Genomic DNA, 18,992 nt, shown 5'->3' on the forward strand with positions numbered 1-18,992 from the left:
TGATTAGACAAGGATGGCCTGATCTATGGTGTAGCTCAAACTACAACTAACACTATGGGTGGTTGCAATTTAATAGACCTTGATTCTATGCTAGGTTTGGATAACCACAGGAAAGCTAGTAAATTGAGACTGGTTATTCATCTCAACTTATATCTTGATTTCTGAAGTCTATTTAAAATATAATAACAATAATAATAGTAATAATAATAATAATAATAACATAGTCATTTAAATTTTTTGGTTTTCCTGAGGACTGCAGGGTTTGCCTTTGAAAAAGCTGAAATGAGGCCCGTTATTTGAGAATTCAGAGCACAATGACAGCAAATATCTATATTCTATAAAGTTCTTAAGGTCTTTTGATATTCTAATTCAGGTTACTACAATCAAAATTAAGGGGCAAACTGGCTAGATAATGTTCTCCTAAATGTGAGGATGAATTTCATGTCCCTTACAACCAAGATTCATGAGATGCAGGTTTCAAATTACAGGAGAATGTGCCTGGGAAAAAAGGTAGAGTAAAATACTCTGGACTTACTGCAATAAACTTATTTTAGAGAAGGACTATACTCAGTGGGACATTATTGGGCACAGACTTCGTAAGTCCTTTGCTGCAAAGCTGGGTGTCCCATTTGCCTGCAGCCTGCTCACAGTGAGAGGAAGCTGAAACCAGAGGCCACACTGGATATGCTAGGTGAGAAACCCAAGCATTTCAAGGAGCCCAATGGCTGCAGAAATTGTCTGCAGTTTAGGAAGTGGATGCTCAGGCCAAGGAAGTTCTGCCTGTTTCAGGGTTGTGAGGATATGTTCCCTACCCCAACCAAGTGGAGAGACCGAGGGTTGCTGGTGGCTGGGCAGTGGGTGTCTCCAGACCTGGCTTGGTGGAGTCATTCCTTTAGTTATGAACAACTAGCACCCAGTTGTTGGGTCAAAGGACACTCTATAGTCTAGCCACTCAGGTGGCATGCAGGAACGCAACATCCAAACCTGTAATGCTAAATATTTAACACCCACTGTCATATTTTGACACTAATTCAAGCCCTTGTTGCCAGGTTCAGCAAAATGGACATGGAAAAAGCAGTGTCCTCTCACATCTCTAGGTGGTCTGACCAGTTCAAGGGTAAAGAACTTTGATGGGCTTGAACAGTTTATGCTGCCTTTGCATGTAGTCTGGATGTTTCGCAGATAAATAAAAAGTTCAGAATCCAGCTGCTGTCAACAAATTTTCTAAGTACTAAATCTACAGTGCAACATTTGGAAAAGTACATTTGTCATAGACAAAACTGAGCTGCCGAAAAACATTTATTAAAAAAGACTGACTACAGCTTTCAGTAGGCTTGACAAGATTTCTTATTTCACTTTTCATCTTTACCAAGTGCATTAATAGCTTTAAAGGCTAAATTACATGAGTGCTAGATGTCTCAACAGTGCATTAGAGATGGGGAAAACAGAATTTTCTGGCTTTATGTACATACCTGGTGATCAAGAGAAAAAGCACAATGGCTAGGACTGCTTGAAAAACCAGGGGTTTCTCCTCAATCCAAACAAATTCATAAAGAAATATGTAATTAAACAGCTGAAATTCAAATTAAATTTGCATTACTCAGTTGATATTCCACACTATATCCTGAATATTTGAATGTCTCAGTGTCCTGAAAATGTCTTCGAAGCCCCTAAAAACAAGAAATCAATTCAGAGATTGTTTGAGTTAGTATACATTTGTCACTACCACTTTCACCAGTTCACCATTTTTGCTTGCCTGATCAGACACCAGAAACATACCATGTGGGCAAATAACCAGTAGTGAACTGCAAAAGGGAAAAATTTGTGAATAACTCAAGTCTTGAAAAGTCATTTTTTTCTCTCTAGCTTATGAACATTTACAAGCAGAACAACTGACCCTGAACAAGTAGATCCATACCCCTCAAAAAGCCCAAGACACTGACAACAGATAAAAGCAGTGAAGCATGTGACAAAAAAATTGCAACATTTCCTAATTTTTTTTCCAAATGCAATCACTGTTCAAGATGGGTTAATGTCTTTATTAGCTGAATTTACCTATTTCTAAGCAGCTACTCATGTCTCTCTGTTGTAGCTGTATGATACAATATGGCTGGTTGTCTAACACAGCTAAAAGAAATAAAAATAGCTTCAAGTAAAATATTGTTTTCCCAGCTGAGTTCCACATGAGCTCTGGCTGATCTTTCTTTCACTCAAGTTAAGATAGTAATTTTCATGCACATTACATTTTTCATTCAGACACAAGAGACTTATTTAATGAGTTGCCTGAGGTGCAACATCTTTACTTTGAAGCAAATTAAGCCACTTTCTATAACAACATGTAGGGTTGGTTTTGTGTGTGTGTGTGTGTGTGTTTACTTTATTGCCACCATCACACTGTTGGGAGTACGTATCCTACAACCAGCTACTACTCCAGTCTCTTCACCAACATAACAATTGATACAGGCCAGTAAGGGTGACTCACTTGCTGTGGGGGCTGAGAACATGGGAATGTGCTTGTCTTTCCATATCATCCAGTTTAAGGAAAAGGAGCAGGAATTCTAGGCTGAACATAGTGTCTCTGTACACAGAACATGAGTAGCATCTGGAAGTCTGGCAGCAGGACTGTTCTTCTGAGTATAAGCAGGTTGTTTCTAGGAGGGTGAGGAGGGTATGCAGGTTTCCAGGGAAGCAGGTAACTGCCTAGAGCAGCTTACACCAGAAGTAGGTTGTGGTAAATTATTTTAGCAGTTTGACCAAGCCAGAACAGAATGCCCTGCATAGTCTTTAAGTGCTAGGCAACACCCATTTGTTTTCATGTTCTTCAGATCAAGCACACTGCCCTGGCAGAGAGGCAGGACTTCTCAGAGCTTGGGACTAGGGTCTGCTTTTGTCCACTCTATGGGAAGAAGAAAAATCTGCATCTGATTTTGACATTGAGCTCTGCCTAAAGGGTGTGCATAAAGATTACCGTGTTTTCATCAAGGTGCTCAAAGCAGATAAATGAGTGTGTTCTCCACTGTGGCAGGTCTGGTCTCAAACAAGGCTAAAAGGAATTTGGTGGACATTCCCTGCAGGGCACAGGTTCAGCTTTGCAGTGACATAGTCATCGATCTCTGCCCATCAGTCTGACCTGGTGAGTTGTTCAGAGAGACAACACAGAGGCATTTGCTGAACAGGACTAAAAGTAATTTATGCTATGAGGGACTAAGGCGTCTGGTAGGGTTGTATTTGCATATTCCAAACACCACCTCCCCACCAACCAGGTATGATGTATTGTGTCCTTCCTTTGTTTACAATAACATTCTGAACAACAACTCTGGAGAGGGCAGGCACTTTGTTTTTGCAGATGTTTTTCCTTCCTTAAGTCTTTCTGAGATAGTTTAGGAATATTCTCATATGTGAGCAACTCCATAATATACAGGCCAAGCAAACAGGAACTGTTATTAAATTAACCTCATTTGTCTCTGTGGAGCCCTTTGCTTTGACCAGTTGAGTGCATTTTATTTCTATTATATTAGAATCTGCTGTAAAGAGTTGTGTTAGAGTGATTTCATTTTTTCAACAAACCTACTCACCATCTGCATTTGGCAAAACTCATTGACATCAGTCTTTGTTGCTTAGCAATAAATACTTGTGCTGACTCCAGTCACAAAGAGTGTTCATTACTTTGTCATTCAGACATTTTACACAGCCTTTATGGCCTCAGAAATCATTTATTTACACTGGCCTTGGATGAGAGGTGGAAGAGCTGAAACCCAGATGTGTAGAATTAGAGGAAAGGCACATAGATCTTGAAAGGTGCTGGGCACAAATAGTAAAGAACCTGTAGCAGATCCACAAGCTTGATAATGAATAGAAAAATACCTAAAATAAATCAATGCAATACTATTACTATAAAATATTAAAGCAATTACAGATCTTGCTAGACATCGACAATCTTGAACACTATTAAAGTGTATCTTTTCTAATAGCATCAGTGATCGCATTCCATCAATATGTGTTAATCAAGATGTACTAATCAGCAAGAATATCTGATATAAAAATGTGCTTTGTGCTTATATTCTGTGCCTGTATATGTAGAATACCTGTGTCAGGTATTCTAATTGGAGCAAAATATCTAAAGAATTTGCATTTCTATAGAGTTCCATGGTAATTGTCTTGTTACTCATAACTCCAGAATTAGTTGAATCTGGCAACAACTTTTATAGTTGATCTGTGCTGAAACCTTTGAGGAAAGTTTTTATTTATAGAAAGTTAGTAGAAGTGCTCAAAGCTACACAATTATAATTGCTTTACTCATTTAGCATTGACTATGGCCCACTTCTGTTTAGATATCTAATTTTAAGATATTAACCTTTGGCACTCGGACTAGAAAAACATTGAACTAGGAGGCTCCAAAAAGGCATAATTAGAATTGAAAATTAAATGGGTCACTTTTCACAGAACTTGTTACATTTAATAGATGAACAAGCTAACAAATGAATATGACGATGAGTCATCTGAAGTCGGAAAACAGCACACTGTTGGAATATCAGATGATTTATAAAATGCTTAGGCTTTGCTTTTATTTGTGGACACATTGTGAAAAATAAGTTGATCATTTTACATGGGTGGCAGCAAAAATGCAGAAATATTCAGAATATGTGATAACAAATCTGTCATGAACAAGGGTGTCCACTGCAAAACATACAAGAAACTTGGCATATTATTCAGGAAATTGCAAAGAAAACTTCCCAGAGGAGAACTTCATTCAGACATTGAATTTGGACTCAAAATATCTGTTTATTTTACAGGTAGTGAGTTTGATTCTGGTCAGCCAGTAGAATTTTTCAGTTTCAGTCCTAAGCAAGATAGTAATAATAAAAGTAGCCAAGAACTATGAACTGGGAATTTTGAATTAGGCTGCTGGTGAAGCACAGTGACCTTTAACAGACACTCCAGTCACATCTAAGAGAAACTGTGCCTAAACAGCTGATCAGGCACGTTTAGAGACCACAGCTGCTGTAGACCCTTCAAGACTAGAATGAGAGATTGGAAAGTGAACTTTGTTACAAAAATCACACTCTTTCAAAATGTGCAGCAAGCTAGAAGGAAAAGTGCCCCTTCCATGCCAGCATTAAGTCAAGACATAAGTCAAGTTCCCCACCTGGAAGGGACAATGCCACTGTGTCAGTGCAACACTGACCCGAATTGCTCTGGGAGGGGCATGATCATACTGCCCAGAGACTGACACAGAAATCCTGATTTTGAGTCTCAAATGGCTGCTCCTGCTCACTAGGGCTTTCTTCAGGAATCTGCAAGGCAGCAATGCACTGCTGAAGGAAACCTTTATAGCTATTTGAATGGATGTTCAGTTCAAACATACATAGCCGTTAAGTGCAAACTTGAAAGTCTGACCCACAGCCCTTTTGGAAATATCTCCTATTAAATACAACATGCTGCTGAAATAGAAAGCAAAACATAAAGGGAGCTGTGCTGATATAAGATAAAACTTTTTCCTTCAATATGAAGGATAAAAATGTAAAAGCAACTGGACAGAAGGGGAAAAAACCCTAATAAAAAAGTCACATTCTGACAAAAAAAAATTAGTTGAAGGATAAAAGATGACACTTTGAGGAGTCAGAGGCTGGAAATAACAAGAAACCTAAGGCTCCTCTTTTGGTAAGGCTGGTATTCTTTAATACCCAAGAGTATCAGTAAAAGTTTTCTTAAGGAAAATGCTGACTTTTCTAAAAATGTGGTCAGTGGAGGAGGAATGGTGTATTCTCAGTGAATGATGGTTTAGGCTCTGTGCTCCTGACAAATCCAAGTTCAAATGAATGACCAATTTCCCTGATACAGGCTTGGAACAGCTCCAATTCTGCAGTGCTCATACAGATATTTCCCCTTCCTCATATGCTCCTTCTCTCTCTCTCTCTCTCTCTCTCATTCTCTCCAGGATTTGTTTGTTTCTTTTTGCCTGTTTCTAATTACTTTTTCACTATTTTTCTGTGGCAAAGGATGGCTTAAACATCAACATTAAACGCTTTTTTGAAGAAGACATAACTCCCATATTAAATTTTGAGTCCTGAGTTGCTTAGAAAACTTTGATGTGACATAGAAAAGTAACACGTGACTCAGCCTGAGTTTGGCCAGAAACCAATTTTTTTTCCTCTTGTTTTGATCACCTGAGAAAGGTTAAATTGGATAATCAAATGGCCTAGTCTGTATTTCAAGGCTGCAAATAAGGTTAATGAAATGCTAGTGGGACCCTAGGCTGTGGTGACAGAGCTAGCACAGCCCCTTTTCAGCCACCTGGAGGAAGGGATACCACACAGGTTCAGAGGAGGTCAGGGAGTCAATGGTGCAGTTTGATACTCCCCTTTCCCTGGTTCTCTAGGAAACACCAGCTGCAGCAGTACCTCTCCTTTTCCAGGGCTCCTTGGTGCAAACTCATGGCATTAGGGAGTAGATTGCATCCTGATATTCCTTCTTTTGCCCATAAACTTTTTAATCAGCAAGCCAACAGTTAAGCTTCTTGGGTAGGAAGCATTACACTAGGATAGTAGGGAGCTGTAAGGGATTCAAGTAATGGCAAGAAAACACATGTAACAGGCATCTCTTTATGTGCTAGTCATGCCAGTGGGGAGCTGTGCCTATAGCTTTTATATGTTTCTAAAATGTAAAGTACTCAGCAAATATTTGCAGCACTCAGAAGAATGAGCCTGTGAAACTGGGATACACCATGTACTGCCATTACTAAAAACACCAAATCGGGCATCACAAAGATAAAATAAAAGGGGCTACAGGGGAAATAGAGTGAATTAACTGTCATTCCTTGACCACGTTTTTTCCATTTTGTATTTGAATTTGTAATTTTTGCAGTGTTTCACATGAACAGGTGCAACAGGAGAGCTGCAGAAAAAGAATTTTGCTCCTGCTGCGGGTAAAGCTCCAAATTCAACAGTTTATTTCCTTCTTGAGGGATACTTTTTCCATAGTTTTATCAACAAAATGGATCAATGACTCACCACTTGCCAATACGACTCTCACTGCTTTTTCTCATTTCCCTAGAACCGAGACACTCAGAATAAAAATAAATGTTCTCACCACTTCCTGTCCTGCTCTCCAGAAGAAGGGTTTTGGGGATTTAATTTCTCATCCCTGGCTTTCCCAATCTCTTTCTTGTTATTGATGGGAGTGTCCTGCAACAGGAAATGGCCCTGTCATGCAAGCTTCAGTATGTTAAGGACTTCTTGCAGCTAAAAATAGGTACCAGAGCTATCTTCTAGGTTGTTCGTGTTGTTTTGCGTTAAATTCCAAATGTCACACATAATATAGAGCTTAGAATAAACTCAACCTTTTATGCCATTTAAATGCAACAAATGCTTTTAGCAGCCTGCTTTGCAAATGTGCTTGAAACTCTATTAAGTATTTGCCATGTGGTTCATGATGTGTCCATGCTTCAGGAAGAATTGGTACATGATGCATCTGCTGAATAGTTTTAGAGATTATTGTTTGCATTACGGAAACACTTGGGTGACAATCAAGAATGAGGCCTCACTAGGACTTGTGGATGTACTCATCCCCTTAGGTCCTCAGAAAGAAAATACCTTTGAGTTAATGGTTCACTTCCTCAAAACCTCAGTGGGTTAATGGAAAACATTGTACACCATTAGTGTTGTTACCAATGAAATTCAAATCCAAAATATCTAATTGTACATTGAACTGCTGTTGATCACCATAACATTCATGTGTCTGGGTTCAGATAGTGCATATTCACCTGAACATGAAAAATATGGTCTAATTAGCTTCTTCTGGTAGAGATATAACATATGCCAAAAAAGCACAATGCTTGCATTTATTGTGTAAAATGTTCTATAATTAGATAACCTCTGACAGTTAATGGCTTGGGGCAAAAGGCTCAGAACTAAAAAAGTCATAGATTCCAATTTCATCAGAATTTAAGTTTATTTGGATATAGTTCTTACTTGCCCTCTCTTCTCTGTACGTTAGTCAATATAACTGGAAAATCCATTAAATGCAAGGTTCTTTGGAACTGCTCGTTCAACTTGAAGATAAAAAGTTCTAGTCAAACACATCCAAATGCTTTCCACTGTGAAAACAGTCTCTCTTCTTTCTGGCAGTTCCTTAGTCATCAGAACTAAAGCTGTGGAAAAAAAAAAAGCGTGACACCAATGCCTTTTTAAAAAAATACCTATTAATAATTACAGCTTTAATGAATGGCATGCTGAACATTTAAAATCCAAACTCAGTGGAGCAGCGCTAACAGTTTACTCCTCCCACCACCACAATTAGCAGGTCAAGGCTGCAGAGAGGGAGAAAGGTTTAAGTTTTGGAAGTGAGTGGGAGCAAAGATTCTGACTGTGTGGTCCTGCAGTGCCTGACACTTTTGAGTTTTCTCTGAGAGTGCAACTGAGGAAGAGGACCTGTTTTGAAGCATGGCTGTGACAGTGATGAAAATCAAAGGAACTCTTAAGGGAGAAGGGAAGGTAAATTTGACAGACACAGTGGGACACCCTTGCCAGTTTCAACACCATCTGCCACAACCGATGAGCATAATTTGGCCAACACAACAGAAACTTCTGAGGCAGCATCTTGGTTCGAACCATTCATTACCAGTACAGCTGGGGGGTTGGCTTTGTAAAGAGTAGAATGCTGAGTATGTCAGTTTTGACAGGATTTTACTGGAAGATTTCCTTTAACTTTTGATCGACTACGGTTGAGCTCTGTGAATTTTTTATGACAGTGTGTCTAAATCCACCCTCCCTGTGTTGGCAGGATTCCCAATGTGCCCTGCAAACCATGTCTTTGCATCCTGCTTGCATTGTTGCCTTTCTTTCATCTGCTCACCCCTTATTTCAGAACTGCTTATTCACCTTTGCATGTCAGATGCACATTCAACTTTTTCTTGCAGTTCACTTCTCTCAAAAACCTCTAAACCTTATAAAGACAGGTGACTATTATTGATTTCTTACTTCTAATTTTTACTTCCAATTTTTACTTCAATGTGTTTTTGCTAACATTACATGCAAAGTGCAAAAAATCAAAATGGAAGTAAGCTAAAAAATGGAATTTGTTAAATCATGAGTACATTTTGATTTACAAGATCAGGCAAGTAATCTGAAGCTATATTACACTTTCCAGCCCATGTTAGACAAATTGCTTAATGACTTGCTTCTAGGAATATACAATTTTCATTGCATTAATGGAGGATTTTCACCTTCTTGACTTCATGAATAAGCTGATATAGACACAAGTACATCTCAGTCTGAAGATAATCAAGTGTGTGGAGGGGTGAAATTCACTTCCCTCCTGCTATGCTATACCTAGTGATGTTAAATTCTGAATTAGGATGCATGACTGCACAGTTCCTTTGCAGATCAGAATGGTTTATTTCTTGAATGCTAAAATGGTTCTGTGGCATAAAGTAGAAAATTTGTGGTACAAAATATCTCGAGAAAATAATTGACTCAGTGAATAATTTATTGAATTTACTGAAAATATTGACCTAGATTTAATGTTTCCATATTCAGAACATGGAAAATGAGTTAAATTGGTATGTTGAGTTAGCCTGGAGTAAGACTGTTGCAGCATGATTAATTTACAAATGTGAGTTGTTACTCAAGAAAAGCCATTTAGCTATTAAATGCTTTGCTTGAGTTATGCTAACATTTTCTTCAAACTAAGACCAGTGGTCTGATATTGCCAGCCACTAGTGAAGACAAAGGCTGTGAAAAAAGATTGGGAGTGATTAGCAGGCTTGGGGATAGGTAAGGACTGCAATTCTGGATCTTCTAACTCTTCACTTTTTTTTCATCACATTTGAACAGATCTGATAGGGGGTCCACATTAGCCTGGTATCTTGTCTTAACCACTTCTATATTCAAATTGCAGAAGCTATTAGAAACTCTGGTGCACTGAAGTTTAAAGTACCTTAAATAAGTGCTAGCCTACTTCTCAGAAGAGTGACTGCTAGACCTGCTTATTCTTTTTTACGAAAAAAAAGCATCCAATAGCAGAGAAAAGTCAGAATGGAAAATTTTATTTTATGTCTAGCAAGAAAATCAAGAGTTGGACAATGGCACACTTAGGTAATACAAAGGGAACATGAAATAAAACTGATAGATGAATGTAATTTTCTCTATTCATTGTGTAGACTGATGTAGTTTCCTTTGACAGAAACCCCTTCCTTTAGTGGACATCAAATAGCCAAGCTGATACAATGTCAGGCCTTTCTAAGACACAAGGCTTTCAGACTAGAGATGCACTGCACCTGTAGGCATCTGCTTGTATAGACATATCCTTTCTCACCAGAAAGCATTTTGTCTTGCCCAACTGACATGAATTGTGCAGTTCTTGGTTATGTACAGCAGTCATTGAGTCAGCTGTGCCCAGCACCAGCTGACTGACTGTTGGCAAAAATCTTCCAGAAGGAAGTTTCTTGCTACGATCTGTCAGTTAGTTGAAACTTTTAACAAATATTATTTTGCAGAACTGTTCTCTGCAGGAAGTTCACAAAAGGGGTCAGGCTATTTTCAAGGAAAAGAAAAATTGTGTCAGTAAATTCTGGCTACAAGGGAAGGACTTTAAGGGTTATGGGATTCAAAGGCTTGTGGTACTCATGAAGGGAACAGTGGAAGTGTGTAAGCTGAAAGAGAAAGTTGAAGGGAGATAGCACAAAAGCTGTTGGGGAAGCAGTGAGGACCTTCAGAAATGTAGAGGGCTTGGAGCCCAAGCTTGGATGCTTGCTATCTGGTTGGGGTCCATTGACCCTTTACATTCTAATTTACAACACACAAGTTCATAAGCAAACCAGGGAAAATAACTGTGTACTAGCAGCTTCAAAATGATGGTGATTTAAAGAGAAAGACGGGATGGTAAGAAGAGTTGTGTGTTGCAACAGGATCATGGGAAAGAGAAAGGAAAAGGCATTTTCATCTTCTTTGCTTCATAAATAAGTGACCAGTAGTGCAAAGAAGCATTTAGAAATCCTACAGTATTCCCTACTTTGCACAAGAATACTCCAAGCACTCATGTGCAGCACCATTAACTCCTAAAAAAGCATATCCCTTTCATTGCAATGATTCAGGGAGTTGTTCAGTTTGCATCTCAAGACAACCCATCCTAGCCATCTACTTATAGGTATTATGATTTAAGATACAGGTGTCTGAGTTCTCTTCAGAGTCAGTGGAGAGAACTAGACTAGTTGGTTTTCTAGGAGACTGGTTTTTCTGTGGGACACTGAACACCTAATTTTCTTGTAGATGTAAAGATCTTAATGATTCTTAATGTAAAAAATGCATTATCAGGTTAGATGCAAGATATTTATTTCTTGGAGGATGTTGAAATCTGTTAGAATGTCTGCAATACTTATCAAAAGTAGGAAAGCAAGAGCTATGGTAGTCTCCAAGTTCTTTTAACTCTGTCTTTGTGCGACGCTGCCATGCACCAGCAACCCATATATTTTTTGTAGTAACTACCACCTTTGGGCAAACGCAGTCTCCTTCACAGACAAACAAGAATACCAGCCTCTGCTGAAGACTTGCAGACCCTCTTTCACTCTCTCCCACCTTTACTAAACTTGTCACAAGCTGAGTATACTCATGGAGACCGTGTCTGCAGTCAGACTCTTGGCCCTTGTAACCAACAAGAGCTGAAAAAAGAAGTACTAGAAATAAACGTACTGCGTCCGTTAATGCATAAGAATCTCTTTTTCTTTGATTGTATATAGGGCAGTCAGCCTTAGAGAATCCTTACAAATCAAAGGAATGGCATGCCCAGACTATTTAACAGTTTCCATAACCAGACCTCTGACACTCAGCATCTTCTGTGCCACAGAACTGCTGCTGGTGTATCAGCCAAGATGCAAGACTTAGAAAATTTCAGGAAAGGACAACAAACCTACCACTGAGCACCAGCCACTGAATCTCTTTTGGAAAGCACATCCTTTTTAGTTCACAGGTGGCATGAGGCAAAAGAATTGACTTGAAAATTACAGCAGTTCTGCAATTTCTTCAAATAGATATAAATCAAGGAATGACTACTTGAAATAACCAGCTCCTTACTCCAGGACATGATCAGAGCTAGAAAATGGTCTTGAAGCTTGGAAGATGAAGAGATGTTTGTATATGCTGAGATCACAGTTTTCAGCTATAAACACAGGAATGCACATTTTGACAAGGGAGCAGATGCTTCCAATTATCTGCAATAAGGAGAAGAAGGGACACTTGAAAATGTAGCTGATATTAGGTGGCTGTCAGAAGGCTCTTGGATAAGGAAGAAAAGCATGCAAAATTAAAAAAAGTCATTTTACTTTCATAGCACATTGATTTTAAAACTGCTCTACAAGTTGAAAAACTCGTGTATTCTGATGATTGAAAGCAAAACAATCAAATTGGAAATCTTAATGTAGAGTGCTTTTCCTGCTTTAAACCATGACAAACTTTACTCATGAAATATTTCCTTTGATGTTTTACAATGTTATTCAAATTTAAATAGATTTACAAGTTTAACTGTGCCTGCTGCTTACTCATATAGTGCTTATATATGAACTGAAAATAAGATTCCCATAGAAAAGGGCAGCTTGTAAAATACAGATCTGTACAGCATAAAAGACACATAAATGTAACCCTTTTATTCACCCTTTTGCAATTACTACATGCCGCATCCCGGGACACGTTTTTGATCTGCTATGTGCTTGCTTAGCAGGGTGATGTTCAGCAAGGCTGAATGGCCTGCCCAAACTGTGCATGTGCCGACAGGCAAATTGATGTCTTGTCATTTGTTACTTGACCTATACTAACTCAGGTTGCCTGCACTCTCTGCTGATCACATGCCTATTTTTTTCTCCTGAGCCTTGTGAAGAAGACTAAAGCCACAGACAATCCTTCTCTCCATGTGTTAAACCTCTATTCCAGACAGACCTTCACATTTTCCCACCACTCTGATAGCTGGGCTGTTGTGAGCTTGTCCATGTGACACACAGGTAGACGTGTGAGGTGCTATCAGAAGACACAATGGTAAATGCGGATACACAGGTTTTGCATAAGGGTATGCTGAACAAGCCAGCACCACACTCAGGATCACACCACATCCACCCGTGTAGCCAAGCACTTTGAGCATATCAACAGCATCTGCCAAATAATCCAACAGTGAAAGCACAGTTGCGAGTTTGTTCTCCTGGACAATCCCAAATGCATTTACATCTGTTCAGTTCCAGCACTCTTCTTTGCTTCCGTGGTTGTCTGGGGAAAAAAAAAGTCAATAAACCAGAAACATGCTTTTGGCAAAAGATGTATGCTCTTAGCCTTGTTTTTATTTAAAATGGATCCATCTTGGCTGTATGAAAAAAATCTTTTTTCGGTTTGCCTCTGCAAAAAGTATGAAAAAATACATCAAAGATAATTTTTTTTTAGTAAAAATATGAACTTATTCATAATTGAGATAATATTTACTGATAAAATAAATATCACTTTTTAAAAGGCCCTCTATCACTCCACTGCTTTTAGATGTGGTTTCTAATTTATATGCAATACTTGCACACACCAGAACGTACTCACATTTTAGGAGCAACTAAAAAATCCTGCAGGAAAATTCTCTTTTCTTGGCAGTTTCTGCAGAACCTCAAATAGAAATAAGTGAAATTTTTTGAAATCATTGTTTTGGGACTATATGCACTCAGCAGTACTACCTAAAATTCTGTCTACAGAAAAGAGTATTGCAATTGATTTAAGGTAACACATTCCTCATTTAGCAAAGTTCTTACCGATTACTTTGAGTCAGGTAATTGTTCTTACTCTCAGTGATCTGCTAGGTTCCCCAGATGATTTGGCATTGGCCTATCATGGCTAATTTGTGGTGCCCTGAAGAAAGAATGGATAATGAATTCTACATTGCAATTAGATGTCTCATTTTGTTCTTCCTCAAGAACCACAGGAAGCTGCTCAACAATGATAAAGAGTTAAAGAAATTCTGAGCAGCTGGATATCCCCTCTTCTTCCAGACACTGACCCACTATGGACAAGTTAAGGAAAGGTAACCGCTGGCTTATTTGGATGGACAGAAGTCTTGGAGGTTGTTATTAAGACTTCACTATTTGGTATCGACGTCATTTTGTAAAAAGAGTGAGTCCAAGTCAGTAGACTGGGTACAGCATAAGCCAGTAAGATCCTATGTCCTCATTTACCTGCTTGGGAAAAAAGACAAGCAGTTCAAAGAAGCAAATCTGAAAGGGTATGATAAAAAATGTTTAAAGCTTCTTGAAAAACTGCAATAGGCCTTGTCAAACACATCTTGGTGTTTGAAGTTTGTTGAACAAAACAAAGTTCAACAATGACTACTGTAAGAGGTTAGACATGCATGGTCTGCTGAAAGTGCTGCCAGTATGCCACCCTGGCTTTGTGGGCTTTCTCTTCTGCCTCAGCAGTATACACAAATCTTTTTTTCCCCAAATATTGTCTCTCAAGAAGTTTAAAATAACAAAATATGTGAAAATGGAGACAAAAATTAAAAATATAACCAATATCATTATTTTAACTTAAATTTCAATTAAAACTTAATTATGTTGTGGTATGATGCCAAGAGTGCAAGGGATACGTGGAGTTGAATTCATAAGCCTTTAGTGGCATTTTAGACATTCTGGAGTATCTGAGACACCTGCACATAGTTTACCAGATAATATAAGACCTGTGGGAGACTTCTGTCTTTCTGGAGCAAGAAGGCAGGAAGGATGTCCTAAAATGATGCTAAATATAATTTTGTCTAGGATTAGATTTGAAAGGCAACTACAGATAAAGCTCTTCTGTGTATTTGTTCATGTCTGATTTCTACCATACATGGATATGTAGTATATTAGTAGCTTTACTAGCATAGATTAGTAAAACAGTGGACACGGAAGTATCAAATGTTCTTTTCATTTTTAGAATTGACAGGAGGTAGATTATCTTCTGAAATTCTGCATAGGCACATTGCATAGTTAATATTCTTTAATGACAATTCTGCACATTAAATAGAGGTACTGAGTGATTCACTGTATAAGTAAAGGTAATTTTAATCTCAGCTGGACACCAACCACATCAACTGTCATGTGACAGAAAAAAATGAAAAGACTAGGGAGGATCCAACTGGGATTTCTCAACCAAAATGCCACTTATGTAGAGCCTGTAACCATCTTGTTCTTTCAGGGCAAGGTGACAATAAGTCAGGAGTAAGAAAAAGTAACATTAGTGATATGATATGACACGCAAATTCATGAAGTGTTCCATATTTTTTTTTTAGCCTAGAGAGGAGAAGATTGAGAGGGGATCTTATCAAGGTCTATAAGTATCTAAAGGAAGGTGCCAAGAGGGTCAAGCCAGGCTCTTCTCAGTGGTCCTGAGCAATAAGGATGAGAGGCAAGTTCACAGTAAGTTCCATCCAAACATGAGGAAGAAATTCTTTGCTGTGAGGGTGACTGAGCACTGTAGCAGGTTGCCCAGAGAAGTTGTGGAGCCTTCTCTGGAGATAGTCAAAAGCTCTCTAGATACAATACTGAGTAATGTGCTCTAGGGGACCCTGCTTGAGTAGGGATGTTGGACTAGGTGGTGCCCAGTGGTCCCTTCCAACCTTGCCCATTCTGTGACAGTGTGTGATATACATTTGTCATTCAGATTGAGTTAACTATACTATTATACTAATGTGTTTTATTTAAAGTAACATTATGAGTACGTCCCAGGTCGAGGCATAGGGGAAAGAGCACCTTACAGGTTATTTTCATATTTTCCAAGGCCATTTCAATATAGTGCAGGTGTTTCACTATGGATTGTCAAAACACTTTCATCAAATATATGTCAATAAAATTGGTAAGAGGAAAATTATTCTCCTACAAAGTTTGCCACAATGAAGATATCATGAATCCATATCAAAGCTAAGAAGTAAATATCTGAATTTAAATAGGTTTATGAAAAGCAAGACATAACAGAAAATTAAAAACTAGCAACTGAGCAGATTCCCTCTGACCAGAGTGCAAGTGGAACACAGCTGACAGGCAACTGATTTTTGAACATGATATCTTGTTGCTCTATTCAGTCACTCAAGCAAAGGAAGTGTTGAGATCCATTTTCCCACTTCCTTGTTTGACTACTGAATACTACTACCTTTCTAAATTAGATGTTCATATTCAGATACATAGATCATTTCTATCACACAGGAATCAGGGTAAGGGACAGTAAATACTGTTAAGCAGAGACCTGAGCTGTATTGTCATAGACAACTTAGACCATAGCACAACTTGCTACATAAAATTGTCAAATCCAATAGAAATTAAAGACACATATGTAGTACCACCCAAATTCAAGATTTAAAAACTTTTTTTTTAAGCATTTTTATAAAGCTTTATAAAGAGGGTAGAATATCGCTTCTGGCAGTGCCTGTAGGACCAAGATGTATTTTGGATAACATATGATGAAACTTAGAGTAATATGAGAGGATCAACAGACAAACTGAGAACTAAAATACTCAGATGGTAGCAGCCATTTGTAATAATCATTTTGTTAGTCTGCACAGATGTTTGGTGTGCAGGTTAATATCTTGTGTGAAGAATCTGCCCGTCCCAAAGACTGCCCAGGTGGTTCTTGATGTAGAACTGATCAAACTGTAAAAGATAAGGTACTTGAAAATAGTCAGTAGAAAGTGTTCCTTCAGCTGTTGAAATGATGTGTAGGAAAATCTTATGCAGATACTTAGAATATCTAGGATGTGTTTTTTATTTAGTTTAAGGTACTCGATAGTGATGGATCGTGCATATGCTGGAGAGGCCACTCAGGACCATGGTTCAGCCAGCTATAACAACTGGACGGAACAGCAGTTTGGAGAGTGTCTCTTGATCCAATTAAAGGTGCTGCTGGAGGATTCCTTGCAACAGAGATTCATTATCACTCAGATTGCAACCAGCCTGCTTGTTTATGAAATTTGTTTTGTTTTTCCCACCTATTTACCCTATGCCAAAATCCATGAATATCTGTGCTGCTCTGCACTTCTTCTCTGACAGCAAGTCAAAGTCAGTCTAAGCCTAGATTTTGTAATACATCAGCTAAGTGTAAACAGGCTGGCTCAAGCACTGGAGAAATACAGTTGTATTAATAAGATGCTTTTCCTGGGCTAATGGTTCTCCTCAGGCAGGTGAACAGACCTAGGGGAGTACCATGCTAATGCAATTAAAGCACTTCCAGCATCCTGTGCTGGCTGATTAGAGGTAGCCTAAGAATTTTTTCAATACGGATATCCTCTCTGAAACAACAGAAAAGTTGGGCTACATTGTCTTCTTTTGCAGATATTTTTTCTTTTCTTTTTGTGCATAGATTTTTATTGCTTTGGTTTCAAAAAAGCAAGGCAACAAGGGCGAAAGATGACAGCAGCTTTAGTCTATCTAAATTAACCGTATTCATTTTCTTCCCTAAAAAGGTAATTATTATCTTCCTAACACCATCTGAATAACACCGAATGATTTATTTTGATAAACCTTTCTTTGCATAAATGCATAAAGACAGAAGGATTTATCAGTATTGGTGAAATATTTCAAATATTTTCAAATATATTTTCAAATATTGACCTTATATTTCAAATATTTTTATTGATGTATTTCTTCTAATTCTATATCTTGGAGTACATGTTACTCCTGGTGGTAGCTTCCCAAAGAAAAAAGTAGGCCAAGACTTCTGTGTTTACAGGTAGGAATCTTGGTTAATTTAGTGCAATGATAGGTTTGCATAAAGATTGTTTATTCTTTAGAGCCAACTTCTTCCACCAAAATTAAGACCATAGTGTGCTATGGTAGGGGTTGGTTTTAAGGACTACCGAATGTGAACACCTTTCTGTGATATTACCAGTAATGTCAGTGCTGTGTTTAATGACCATATAAACTTTCAATGAGTGAGAAGGGTCAATCTTATTTTATTCTTTTTGTATATAAAAAACTATGAAACCCTAACCTTGTTTGGAACATCCAGATATTATTGGAATAGTCATAAAAACAAATAAGGATGATTAAACTACAACAGCAATAAGGTCAAGTCACTATGCCATACTTTAGATCTCCAAGGAAATCTGGGATCCCTGCCTCTGTTACAGCATCATTTTTCTGTTATGCTACCTGCTATTTATCAAACACCCTTCTTTAACAAATGGGAAAAAAGTTCCATGTGGTACAACTGTATTCTAAGTGATCTTCAGTTCCACTACAGTGCTTTCTCATATAAGAAAGCAATTTTTGGTCTGGATTCATGCAAGAAGAACAAAACAGCCTGCCTATTTTCTGTCTTAGCAGGTTTTCCAAAATTAACCTTGAATTACTCAGGTCAGAGTCCCTAATCTGCCCTTTCTCATTAACAAAGAGCATGTAACAAAGGGAATGGCAAGACACTCTAACTTTATGGGGGGGGGGGGGGGAAAAGGGCAATTTTGCTATCAGATAAAGTTACTCTTTACAATTGGAGAGATATGACCAAAAAGGAGAATAGGAATTGGGTGAAAGATATTGAAAGGGGAGTCCTTACCCTTGAGGACCTGGTCTATATGGAAAAACCTGATGGTGGGGCATCTTTTAGCAATTGCTATGCAAAAGGAAAAGCCTCAAAGGTTTTCCCATAAAAAGACAGCACAAACCAAAAGCACCCAATGGTTTCATGACTCAGAAACTTTACAGTAAGTTTCACTCAGAAAAGGTGTGTACTGAGGAGCTTCATTAATCATGGCTCTGGGGACCTTCCAGCTCCTTGTAAGATCATGATGGGTACAAAGAGTGACAATGGTGTGAAGCTCCCTTTGTCCAGGGTCGTAAAGATCTTCCAGGTGCCTGTAGGGTCCTGATAGTGTACAGACTGGAGCTGTTTGTTTTTTCTTATCCTTATGTCCATGTTTTTTCAGAAACTTGCAACATTCTCTACCTGAGTGGCAGAGGAAAGAGAGGACAGGAATCTGACATGGTCTGGTTCAATACCTGTCCAGGCATCCAG

This window comes from Chiroxiphia lanceolata, chromosome 3 (genome assembly GCF_009829145.1).
Source record: "Chiroxiphia lanceolata isolate bChiLan1 chromosome 3, bChiLan1.pri, whole genome shotgun sequence".
Lineage (NCBI taxonomy): Eukaryota > Metazoa > Chordata > Aves > Passeriformes > Pipridae > Chiroxiphia > Chiroxiphia lanceolata.